The following is a 12,824-nucleotide window of genomic DNA, read 5'->3' as shown; positions in this document are numbered from 1 at the left end:
AAAATTGAAAAAGTAGTTTTAAAAATCTGTTGTGTTTTTCTTTGTGCTTGGTCAGTTGTTCAGAGGCACTGAAGGAGTTTACTCACATACATGTAAGAACATTTTTTGTTCTTTATTATGTAATGTTTTCACCTAAAAATAAAGCATTTTATGTGTAAAAACAAAATTGACCATTTTTGGGGCATAAAAAACTGAAACATGAAAAATGCCAAGTTTAAAATTCTTTCTCCTTTTTGTTGACATATTAGATACATTAAAAAAAAAAAAGAAAAAAATCTGAAAATTTGCCTAAAAATTAAAATTTTGCCTCGCCTTTTCGCCTTTTTTTTTGTTTTGTTTTTTTGAGTAAAAGTTCCACTATGTAACTTTTCGATCGGGGGTCCATCACCTGCTTGTTTCTATGGAGATGTCATTGCTCTGCCGGGAATGTTCCACAGTATGACATTAAACAGCTCTACCTTACATTTATTCAATTACAGGTGGTTTTAAAGCTCAAAAAATACCTCGAAAAACAACATTTTGACTGTGAATGGGGTCGCCTCTCCACGGATCTGACCTGTAACTTGGTCTGGTTCGGTCTCCTTGAAGATAGAAAGGTTTAATGTCATACTGTGAAACATTCCAGACAAAGGAATAACAAGTCCATGGAGAAAAACATTTGACAGACCTTCCAGAAGAAAATTTACACAATGCACCTTTAAAACTTCAAACTTGGAATTAGATACAAAAAATTCTTCTCGTCAAAATCGTGTTAAGTACAAAAGTATAACGTTTGCGAGTATAGATGCAATTTTAAGGGCTGATCCTTGTGTCCTTATGAGCGAAAAGCATCTAAGAAACAACTTTTGGAATTTCAATCTACCATAACTTTTTGTTTATGACTCACATTTTTATTTCTGAACATTTAATCTTTGTTTTTCCTGCTCAACCTTCACACAGACCTGCCGTGCGCCGGGCCCAGACGCTGAGAAAAGATTGCAGTCTCATTTTCTGGCAACCCGTGTTTGCTTACTCAAAATATCTCCAGGAAAAGTGATGAAGTCTATCAGAAATAAACCCCGTTCTGAGTACAAACCCGGTGTGGAAATCCAGGCTCAGAAGTCCTGGAGAAAAGCTCGGGAGATTGGGTCACCGTCACATGGGCTGGGAATTTCACACGAGTATAGCAGGTCTTTTTCTGGTGCTTGAAGTGAAAAAAACGCATTCTAAATCTGAGTATTTGAAGTATTGAACTCTACAAAATTACTTGCAAATCCTGTATTTAATCTATTTGGGTTTCTAGTAGCTGCACAGAGACTTGTCGGTGAAGTTTTGGAGAAGAAAAAGTTTCAAAAGTCTGAGTTAAGGAGTTATTGTACCCCAGTTTGGAAGGCTGTAAGCAACCCAAAACATGCACACTGGGTCAAATCCTCCAGCTAAGGTAGTCCTGACCAAGACTGGCTCCAAGATCTGGGGATGGGTCAAATGCAGGTTAAACCCAGAGACACTGAGGGATGGGTCAATTTCAGGTTTAAAACAGAGACAAAGAAGGATGGGTCAAATACAGGTTGAACCCCAAGACACTGAAGGATGGATGAAATGTAGACTCACTCAGAGACACTGAAGGATGGGTCAAATGCAGGGTTAACCCAGAGACGCTGAAGAATGGGCCAAGTGCTGGTTATTTCAGAAACAATGAAGAATGGGTCTAATGTAAGCTTAACCCAGAGACACTGAAAGATGAATCAACTGCAGGTTTAACCCAGAAACACTAAGGGATGGGTCAAGTGCAGGTTTAACCCAGAAACACTGAGAGATGGGTTAAATACAGGTTAAACCCAGAAACAATGAAGTATGGGTCAAATGCTGGTTTAATACAGAGAGACAGAAGGATGGGTCAAAAGCAAATTTAATTCAGAAACACTGAAAAAATTGTCAAATGCAGGTCAAACTCAGAAACACAGAAATATGAGTCAAATGGATGGACCAAAAGCACATTTAACCCAGAGACACTGAAGGATGGGTCAATTGCAGATTTAACCCAGAAACACTGTATGATGGGTCAAATGTAGATTTAACCCCGAGACTCTAAAATTACTCTAAAAATGAGACAAATGCAGGTTTAATTAAAAAACACTGAAGGATGAGTCAAATTCAAGTTTAACCCTGAGACACTGAAGGATGGGTCAAATGCAGGTTTAATTTAAGACACTGAAAGATGAGTCAAATGCAGGTTTAATTTAGAAACACTGAAGGATGGGTCTAGTGCAAGTTTAACCCAGAGACACTGAAAGATGAGTCAAATGCAGGTTTAAGCCTGAGACATTGAAGGATGGATCAAATGCAGATTTAACCAAGAGACACTGATGGATGGGTTAATTGCAGATTTAACCCAGAAATACTGTATGATGGGTCAAATGTAGATTTAACCCCAAGACTCTAAAATTACTCTAAAAATGAGACAAATGCAGGTTTAATTAAAAAACACTGAAGGATGAGTCAAATTCAAGTTTAACCCTGAGACACTGAAGGATGGGTCAAATGCAGGTTTAATTCAAAAACACTGAAGGATGAGTCAAATTCAAGTTTAACCCAGAGACACTGAAAGATGAGTCAAATGCAGGTTTAATTCAAAAACACTGAAGGATGGGTCAAATTCAAGTTTAACCCAGAGACATAAAGGGATGGGTCAAATGCAGGTTTGACTCAAATGCTGAAGGATGAGTCAAATGCAGGTTGGACCCAGAGTCGCTGAGGCATGAGACAAATGCAAGTTTAACCCAGAGACACTAAAGGATGGGTCAAAAGCAAGTTTAATTCAGAAACACTGAAAGATGAGTCAAATGCAGGTGTAACCCAAAGACCTAAAGGGATGGGTCAAATGCAAGTTTGATCCAGATGCACTGTAAAATTGGTGAAATTCAGGTTTAAGCAAGAGACCCTGAAGGATGAGTCAAATTCAAGTTTAACCCATAGACCTAAAGGGATGGGTCAAATGCAGATGACACATTCCTCTACAGAGACAATAAAGGCAAACATGAATTTTCTTTTCCCATTTTTTGCTTGTAGTGCTTCTAAAATCCTTGCCTCTTTTAAGACAATAGAACGGAATTTTCAACACAAAATAGTCGTAGGCAAAATCGAAAACACAACTCCAGGTCCGTTTTTTTTTTTTTTTTTTTTTTTGATCAGAAAATATGGGCCCATTGTAATATGTGTCTTTATAAACGGTAAGAGTAGGATACGTACAGTTCTTTACCATTCTTGTTACACAGAAGCGCGTCCCTGTACTCTCGTCTCTTTGTGCGCTCCTCCTCCTCTTCTTGTTCCTCCTCCTCCTCCTCTTCTTGTTCCTCCTCCTCGTGTACACATCGTCCTTGACTTTGTGTTCCGTTTGTTTGATGGTTACAAACTGCAACAGAGACGGACAATAAAACCACTGAGGCTGAAAGAATCGCACGCCGCGCAATCACGACCGCTTTAACACGACAAACTCTAACACTACACAGTCCACCTATACCCACATTTACACACAGGCTAAAGCTGCACTGTGGAACTTTTCTCACCCAGGGACTGACACTTTGCTGGTTTCCGTGGAGATGTATGCTTTTGTCTGAGATGTTAGAGTTAGAATTGTGTTTTTTCCATGATGAATTGTAAAGGCCAAGTTACAGGTCAGATCCGTGGAAATTCAACGTAAGAATTCATGCTTTTATTTTGGAATTTTTGTATTTTTGAGCTATAAAAAATAAAAATAGGTTTGTTCAATGGCATAGTGGAACATTCCAGAAAACGACCTTGAAGAATGAAGAATCCTTGAAGAATTTACACGGTATTTTTAGCACTTATATCACCTGTAACCAGTGTTGGGGAGTAACAGATTACATGTACCAGAGTTACGTAATTATGAGTATAAATTATGAGTAACTGTATTCGGTTACAGTTACTGTTTCAGTGAGTGATAATTGGATTACAGTTACTTTGTTGAAATAAATGGATTACATGGTGGTATTTTCCTGTTTTCCAGGTCTAAACCAGGTCTAAAACCAGGTCTTAAACCAGGTCTAAACCAGGTCTAAAACAGGACTAAACCAGGTCTAAACTAGATCTAAACCAGGACTAAAACCAGGTCTAAACCAGGTCTAAAACCAGGTCTAAAACAGGTCTAAACCAGGTCTAAAACCAGGTCTAAACCAGGTCTAAACCAGGTCTAAAACCAGGTCTAAAACCAGGTCTAAACCAGGACTAAACCAGGACTAAACCAGAACTAAAACAGGACAAAAACAGGACTAAAACAGGATTTAACAGGACTAAATCATGCTGCGTGGACGTGTTTCCTCCTCTTCTATCAATAATATTTTTAATTTGTTTAAGTAAAGTCTGGGCTTTTTATTTTCTTTTAGCAAACAAAACATCTTATGTTACGATATCCGAGTCTTTGCTTCTCTACAGCAAATCAAGTAATCCAAAGTATTCAGATTATGTTACTCACTTTAAGTAATTTAATGGATTCTGTTATAAACTACATTTTGTGGTATGTAATCTGTAATCTGTAGGGGAATACATTTTAAAAGTAACCTTCCCAACACTGTCTGTAACTGAATTTACTTGTATGCGACTGTGAATACAATTCCAAAGCAATGACATCGTCATGGAAACAAGCAGGTGTTGGACTCCCCTCCGGAGTCCAACACCAACACTTCGCATAGTGCACGTTTAAAAGTGTATTAAAGCTGTTTTTAAAATTTAAATACTTTTGCTTTTCATATAAATATATTTGAATGCATTTATTTAAATCGAATCAAGGCGTATTTTTATGTTTAATGTTCCAGTTGCCAGCAGAGGGTGCAAGGACTCGCCCTCTACTGTCGCACTGAGGAGTGAAGCAGTTCAAACCCGACTAAAAACACAAGCTGTGAAAGATGAAGTGTTTCTGCTGAAGGTGTATGGATTTAAAAACACAAAGGAGCCCAGGATTGAAGAGCAACGATGACATCACAATGTAATACTCTTAGCTCTTGAAGCGGGAGACGGACTAAATATGTCAGATTTATCCATGAAGGAAACAAAAGACAACTCCAGGAATGAATAGAGTAGAGCTTTTTTTTTTATGGTCCCACATTTTAAAAGTCACAAACCTTCACGACCCAAGACAATACACATTATTTTGGATTTGAGCATTATTGAACATTAATGAGGATATTTTATTGTTGACTGAGTGATTGTGTCTCTCTGAACAATTAGTATTACTCAAGTTTTAATGATGAAAAAGGAAAAACAGTAATCAGTGTTTCCCACAGAAAATTGGTTAGGCAAGGCGGTGCTGTGGAAAAAGTGAGGAGTCGGGGCGGTGAGCAGAGATTCTGTGTACGGAGAAGAAAGTGAGGATGTGGAGATGTGACAAGGCAACCCAAAATAACTCTTGCGACGCACCTGAGGTCTTTGGGAAACAATGGAGTATTTATTAATATAATTATATGCTTTCTCTATGTTGTTTTATTTATTTTTGGTGATATTTCTCATTTGACTTCCTGGATACGGACGTAATCCCATAAATAAGGTGACCAGACATCCCGAAATCTAACCTGTTGGCCCAAGTCCCAAATCCGGCCCTAAATGTTCCGAAAACGAACTAAAAAAAACTCAAACAGAATGCTGAGTAGTTATTTTCTGATGAACTTTAAGAGGTTGAGTCGACTGCACACGCCCCTGACGGCTTCTGAGCGTCTGACAGTGAATGTGCAGCGCGGCAGCAGCAGTGATGAATTAGTCGCGGGCCAGAGTGGGTGCGTTGTTATTTTTTCATGATGACATTTTGAGTTAATGATTTTTATGTTGTTTTCTTGTGGCAGAATTTCAGCCAATCTCATCTGGTCACTCTGTCCATAACTGTTATTAATGTAATATATGTAAACAAAGGGCCAACACTTGTTTATTGCAGAGGTAGAGGTTTGTCATGTTAGAACACACTGCTACTTCCTCTACTTTTCTTCTCAACTTTGTATCACAAAAGGTGCATTGTGTCTCGACTGTCAGAGGTCTTGGTCTTGTCCTGGTCTCGGGACCCTGTGGTCTCGGACTGGTCTTGGTCTCGATTAGCGCGGTCTTGACTGCAATACTACATTCAGGGCAAAGCGTTTGATGAACTCTCTCCCAGAAAATGTACATCGAGACCGAGACGAGACCAAGACTTTTAAAGGCTGAGACCGAGACAAGACCAAGGCCACAGCCCATCGAGACCAACCTGAGACCATCTTTGTCATTTTCAACATTTATTTGTATTTTACAGTAATTTAAACACATTTATATCAATGTTTTTATAAATCTATCTCCAATTTATCAGTTGTTGAGTGTCAGACCTCGAGTGTCAGACCTGAGACAAGACCATGTCCAAGTGCCTTCAAGACCGAGACAAGACCGAGTCGAAGCGCCTTTAAGACCAAGTCCAAGCACCTTTAAAACCGAGACAAGACCGAGTCGAAGCACCTTCAAGACTGAGACAAGGCCGAGTCCAAGAGTGAGTCCAAGTGCCTTTAAGATCGAGAAAAGACCGAGTCCAAGCACCTTCAAGACCGAAACAAAACTGAGTCCAAGTGCCTTCAACACCGAGACAAGACCAAGTCCAAGTGTCTTCAAGACAGAGACAAGACCGAGTCCAAGTGCCTTCAAGACCGAGACAAGACCGAATCCAAGCACCTTCAAGACCGAGACAAGGCCGAGTCCAAGCACCTTCAAGACCAAGAGAAGACCGAGTCCAAGCACCTTTAAGACCAAAACAAGACCGAGTCCACGCGCCTTCAAGACCGAGACAAGGCCGAGTCCAAATACGGTCGAGTCCGAGACAACACTAAGTCCGTAAAAAAACATTCTCTCTTCTCGAGGCTGGTTTCAAAACAAAGACTGGTCTCAATAACTATGAAACCTTTGGAATGTTTCACAGTATGGCATTAAACCTTTCTATCTTCATGGAGACCAAACCAGACCAAGTTACAGGTCAGATCTGTAGAGAGGTGACGCCACTCAAAGTAAGAATGCCTGTTTTTCAAGGTATTTTTAAGCTTTAAAACCACATGTAAATGAATAAACAGGCAGAGCATTGACATCTCCGTAGAAACAAGCAGGTGATGGACCCTCCACCAGAAAATATACACAATGCACCACTCACGTGCACTTTAAACACAATACAAGTCCATTAGCTCAGAGTGGCAGGGCATCTGAGCCAAGAGCAGCCACTCTCTGTGAGCTAAACATTTACACACATGCTTTTTATAGACTCTTGGAAGGTCACAATCTGTCAGGGTGGAAAATAAATGATGTACGGATGAATTATGCATGTATGGGGGCTATGCTACACTAACAGTAGGACACTAACGCTATTATTGTGTTTATTTGACCTTTAATTAAACAAGAAAACCCCGCTGAGAAAGATTACCCGCCCCGGGAGTCCTACAGTGTCCACGTTTAAAGGGGAAACCTGCAAACACAGGGAGAATGACTTGAGGTTTACATGGAAAACACATTAAATTGTCTTTATTTAATTCCGCTCAAGGTCTGGGGGTGGGGAAGGGTTCTGGTTGGACAGGGACACCAACGTATTTAAGTCGACTGGAAGAAAACACACACTTCAGCTGCTACCGGCTTTTCTGTCATCTCGGTTTGTTGTTACGCCACGGACACAAACATGATCCAAACTTTTTCCGTAGTCATTCTGATAATTGCGCAGCAGCTGGAGAATTCTCTCATCACGCTTTACGTCTGTCAGCTGAGGAGGCGAAGAGAAGAGTGTCAGAGAAGGGAGGAAGACGACAAACTGAGGCTATGTCCACACGACAACGCTCCTGGATTTTTTTCTTTGCGGGTTGAAAAAAATTTGCGTCCACACACGTGCCGGATCAGCAAATATTCACATCCACACGACAACGGAGCACTGAGTGAAAACGATGTAATACCCTGGCGATGACGGGATCGTGATGTCATCGTTTTCCAAAAGCTGCGGTTTGTTTGTCCACACGACAACGCAACGCCAGCTTTCAGATTTCTCCACTCTGGAACTCCGTTTTCGACCACCCAAAATGCCGGCTCCGCGTGGACAAAAGGCCAAAACGAATAAAAACTTCTCAGTTTTGACCAAAAAACGTTGTCATGTGGACAGTCCCTGAGTGAACAGCTGCTCTACCTCAGCCCACTCCCGCATCCCGCTCGCAAATCCAAAGAGACGTGGATGAAAGTCTGAAGTGAGGACTGGTGGAGCCGGGCGACCCAACGAGCATGTGTCGGGGTTCTCACACGGTCAAGGAAATCCTGGAAAAGTCATGGAATTTTAGTATTTCTTTCACGTAACTACAGCATTCACTTAAGTTCTCATTAGGCTGTTATTATCATTTCTGAATGTCTGTGCCTTTTTTTTTTTTTTAGAGAGAGACAACAATAAATGCACTGATTTACTGATGATGCACTGACATTTTGAACGTTCAAAAACTATAATTGCAAACCATATGGTGAATGGAAAGGATTAACATTTCATATTTACCCTAAAAGTCTGATCAGTTCTACACATGTAGGTGCTGTAAAGTCATGGAAAATTTAGTTTAGGTCATGGAAAAGTCATGGAAAAGTCTAGAAATTTTGTCAGTGAAAAAGAGTGGGAACCCTGATGCGCTAAACGACTGGAATTATTTTTAAGGATAAACATTTACATGATCGAGGAATAAATTAATTCAGCTTTAACATCGGAATAAACCACCCACTTACTTTGGAATTAGGTTTAATCACAATAATCATTTTCATTAGGAATTAAATTGACTTTCTTTTGCGGTGAACTGGTCATGGATTCTTGTCGGCCGTCGCAACAAACTTTGCGCAAACTGTGAGGAAGCTACAGTTTAATTAAACAAGCCTCTAAAAACTGCTGCATAAACCACATAATCCCTGCGCGCCGACGAGTCAGTTACAGTAGAAACGTAGGGAGTTTGATTGACAACCTAACAGCCAATAGATAAAGAGGTAGCCTCGTTTTCTATTGGCTGATGTTTATCTGGCCTCACTACGTCCACAGTTTATAGATTTTCATTCTTTTTTTGGGGGGTCATCATAATTACAAGGCTGCTGCGTCTCTGTAATGGTATTTTAAACTTTCACTGACAATTTGAAACAAAAAAAATCCTCCATACCACAACTAACTCCTTATTTGAGCTCTTGCATGATCTCCATGGACAGTCCATTTCGCACAATAAAACAGTCCTTTGTGTTCACTCCCTCAAAGGATTTCCTCTGAAGGTCTTCTACCACATTTACTGCCACATGGGGTAAGACTAATTCATTTTTTTTTTGGTTTGTTTGTTTAATGTCATGTCTTTAACACTATATGAGATTTCACTATCCTTTCAAAGCTCGTTTCGTTTGTCAGAGCCTATTCTAATCATTGTCGTCTTCACAGCGTAATTGTGTATTGTGTAAACACGGCGAACCAGTCTTTCCATTCATCCTGTGACGATTCAAAGGTCTCATAGTACGCGAGCTGCTGCCGTTCTGTTTACCTGCAGCGGCGACTGTGTTTGGGGCTAAACAAGAAACCATTCCGCTGTAATTATGGGGGAGCCGGGGCTGTGGGAGGCTAACGGGCGGAGCGGCGTGGGAGCGAGCTTAGCCATCCGCTGCGACCCCTGGGACTGTAAACGGAGGCTCAGACGGGGCCAGAGGTGTGTCAGCTGTCGGGGTGTAGACAGAAAAGAGCATCGCCGGCAGAGGGGAAATGTATTAAAATAAATAAAAGTCCTAGTTACTGTTAGACTGTCGGGAATAACGGGAGAAAATATCACAGTGATTTACAAAAGTGAGGCAACTACGATTCCACTCAAAAGAATAAGCTTCACACATGCCACTTTTTTTACTTTATTAATTCTATTTTGTCCAACGTCTGATAAAGTGAACTGTGAAGCTTTGGGAAATGTGAAAAAATAACCCGTTTCAGTCAACTCTACACTGAAATTTCTCTGATTTGAACAAGATTTTAAACTTATATCAGGTTCTTCATATTGTTTTCAGATTTATTATCGACTTACTAGGTCTGAGACTGCTTCATTCTAGTCTAGAGGTTGTTTATTTTAAGAGAACTTGTCAAGTAAAATGATCTTGCGGCATAGACAGATCATTTCACTACTTTTAAGTCATTTTCTGATTGATTTAAAGGGACAGTTCAGAATTTTGGACATAGGACTTCATTTCCTAGTGAGCCAGAGTGTTGGAGACGTGTGGAGACACTTTGAAATATTCCATCCAGTCCTTGTATTTGCAGAGGTCGCTGGTGCTAGGCTAGTGCATGTCAATGGCTATAGTTCTCCTGCCACTAAAAACAGTCTTATTACACCAGACTGTCCATGTAAATGTCTGTGTTGATAAAATAATGTTTGAAATAAAAACTAACCTTGCATCGCATGAATTATCGCATGTTGAGGGACTATTTTCTCATATATCAGTCCGCCGCTGCCGAGCTTTCTATCAGGAAGTACAACTCATTGCTGCTGCTCACACATAAATCCTTCAAATGCAAGGCTAGTTTTATTTCTAAAATTATTCTATCAACACAACACATCAAAATTCAGCCCGATACTGAAATCGTTCACAGTGAAAATCCCGCAGTGTTTTTGAGGAGGTAACAACATTCTAACGAAAGCTATCAAGAATCCATTTTGTTTAATTTAGGAACTTTAAGCTTTACTCGTCCTCAAAAGAAATACACTTGTGCAAAGCTTGTTACCAGTTTGTTTCCATGGTGATAGATAACTCATACTGTGGAACATCCCAAGCAAAGCAATAACATCTCCATGGAGACAAGCAAAGTTACTAGAAAAGTTACACAATGCACCGTCAAATACTGCATGCAAATGTGTCCAAAAACAGTTGCGATGATTTTAAGCCACAATTAAAACACTTTTTAATAAGACCTGGCTCGAACTCCTACGACCCCTGCTAAAATGTTACACAGTGGTGACTCAATATTAAATGAAAAGTTTTCATATCATCCCACAAGCCCTTTTTATCGTAACTCTTGAGTCATATCTGTGCAGATGAGAGTAGAAAGCGTTATAATTCCTGCGCTCCCTGAAGGCCCCTCACGCTCGTCTGTCTGTTATCTGTTACATCAGCTCTCCTCGCTCGTCTCATTTGTTTCATTCCCTCGAACACAACCGGAACTAACGGGACTGAAAAGATTACAAGCAGCGCGTTTGTAAAAGAGGTGCATTGAGTTCACAGGGGTCGAAAATTGAGATGGAGAACAGGTCAGGAGTCTATGGTGGAACCTCGTGTTTAAAAAGAAATATTGTAGCTATATACTTATAATCTATGGCTATGTTCAGACTGCAGGACTTAACGCTCAATTCCGATTTTTTTGTGAAATCCGATGTTTTTGCGAGGTCGTTCACATTTCCAATTAAATGCAACTTGTATGTGACTCCATTGTGAACAGTAAACAGCTCGAAAGTGTCCCGCATGCGCAATGGAGACACGGCGACGTCAACCGCAGCGAGCGTGCTCTGTGTTTACGGACGTTGTCCAAATATGGACGCGAGCATTGAATACCTGGAGATTTTAAAGTTCCTCTCGTACCGGAGCCAGAACATGAACAACTTACTTGTTTTAAGGAGGAGATTGAGAAGGAGAAGGACGAGGTTTTTGGTCGTGGTGTTTTGTGGGACAGCAGCAGCGACGTCCGTTGAAAGGAACGTGTGGATGTGGAGACGGAGCCAAGAGTGGTGAGTGGTGATGTGCTTCACTTCAGTGACATGGAGTTCATTAACAATTTTCTCCTGCTTCAGCGCAGAATAGTGACGTTTGTGGCTTGTTGATAACGTGTAGGTCGAATGAATGCACTTTGGCCGTTCACACTGAAGTCACATGTCAAAAGATCAGATATGTATCAGTTTCAGGAGCACATATCCAAGTGTCCTGGGTCACATTTGAAAAAATCAGATCTGTGTCATTCAGACTGTCATTAAAAGATCAGATACAGGTCACATAGAAGCCAAAAAATTGGATTTGGGTCACTTCAGGCTGCAGCCTGAACGCAACCTATGACACTTGTAGATCATTCTGTTATAATTTGGACATTTTAAAGCACAATATTCATCTGAAACTACAAAACAAAAGAAACAAGTGCGCTGATTTCGTGTTAGAAAATTGCGGTGCACAATGGGAGCTGATGTCGCCGTAAACAACATCACAATAGAGCGTCATGTAGCTGTTGGCCCCTCCGATGGATGGTAAATGGTCATACTTTTATACACTGCTTTTCCACCTTCAAGGCTATCAAAGCTTTTTACATCAAGGAACCACTCACCCATTCACACACACACATTCATACACCAGAGTACACAGACACTGAGGGAGAGGTGGGTTAAGTGTCTTGCCCAAGGACGACAGCATTCATCTGTGGGAGCTAGAATCACATCAGCCCAACCTGTGCATCAGTGGATGCACAGGTGTTTTATGATGTTTTATGTCAAGAGCGGAATGTCAAGAGTATGTCAAGAGTAAACCTTTGGATCAGCTCTACCAACTGAGCTACTGTCACCCATATGGATAGCTACACACGCAGATTTTTTTTTTATTTAAAAAAAAAAAGTAAACCAAAATGACTACATGGGCAATAAAAATGGGCCTATTCACGAGAAACAAAATATTCATTACCTTTTTTTTTATACACTATTTTATTTTTATTTATTAATACTTATTTATATGTTTTTATTATTATTTAGCACTCAAGTCAAGAAGTAAATGTTAAACTAAATAATAAATATAAATATATATCAAACAAAAAGCTTACTCTAACATTTTAAGTCTTGTTG

This window comes from Boleophthalmus pectinirostris, unplaced genomic scaffold, assembly GCF_026225935.1.
Source record: "Boleophthalmus pectinirostris isolate CB_2022bp ecotype Guang Dong unplaced genomic scaffold, ASM2622593v1 HiC_scaffold_11, whole genome shotgun sequence".
Classification (NCBI taxonomy): domain Eukaryota; kingdom Metazoa; phylum Chordata; class Actinopteri; order Gobiiformes; family Gobiidae; genus Boleophthalmus; species Boleophthalmus pectinirostris.
The sequence above is the reverse complement of the archived record's forward strand: the minus strand, read 5'-3'. Positions refer to the sequence as shown.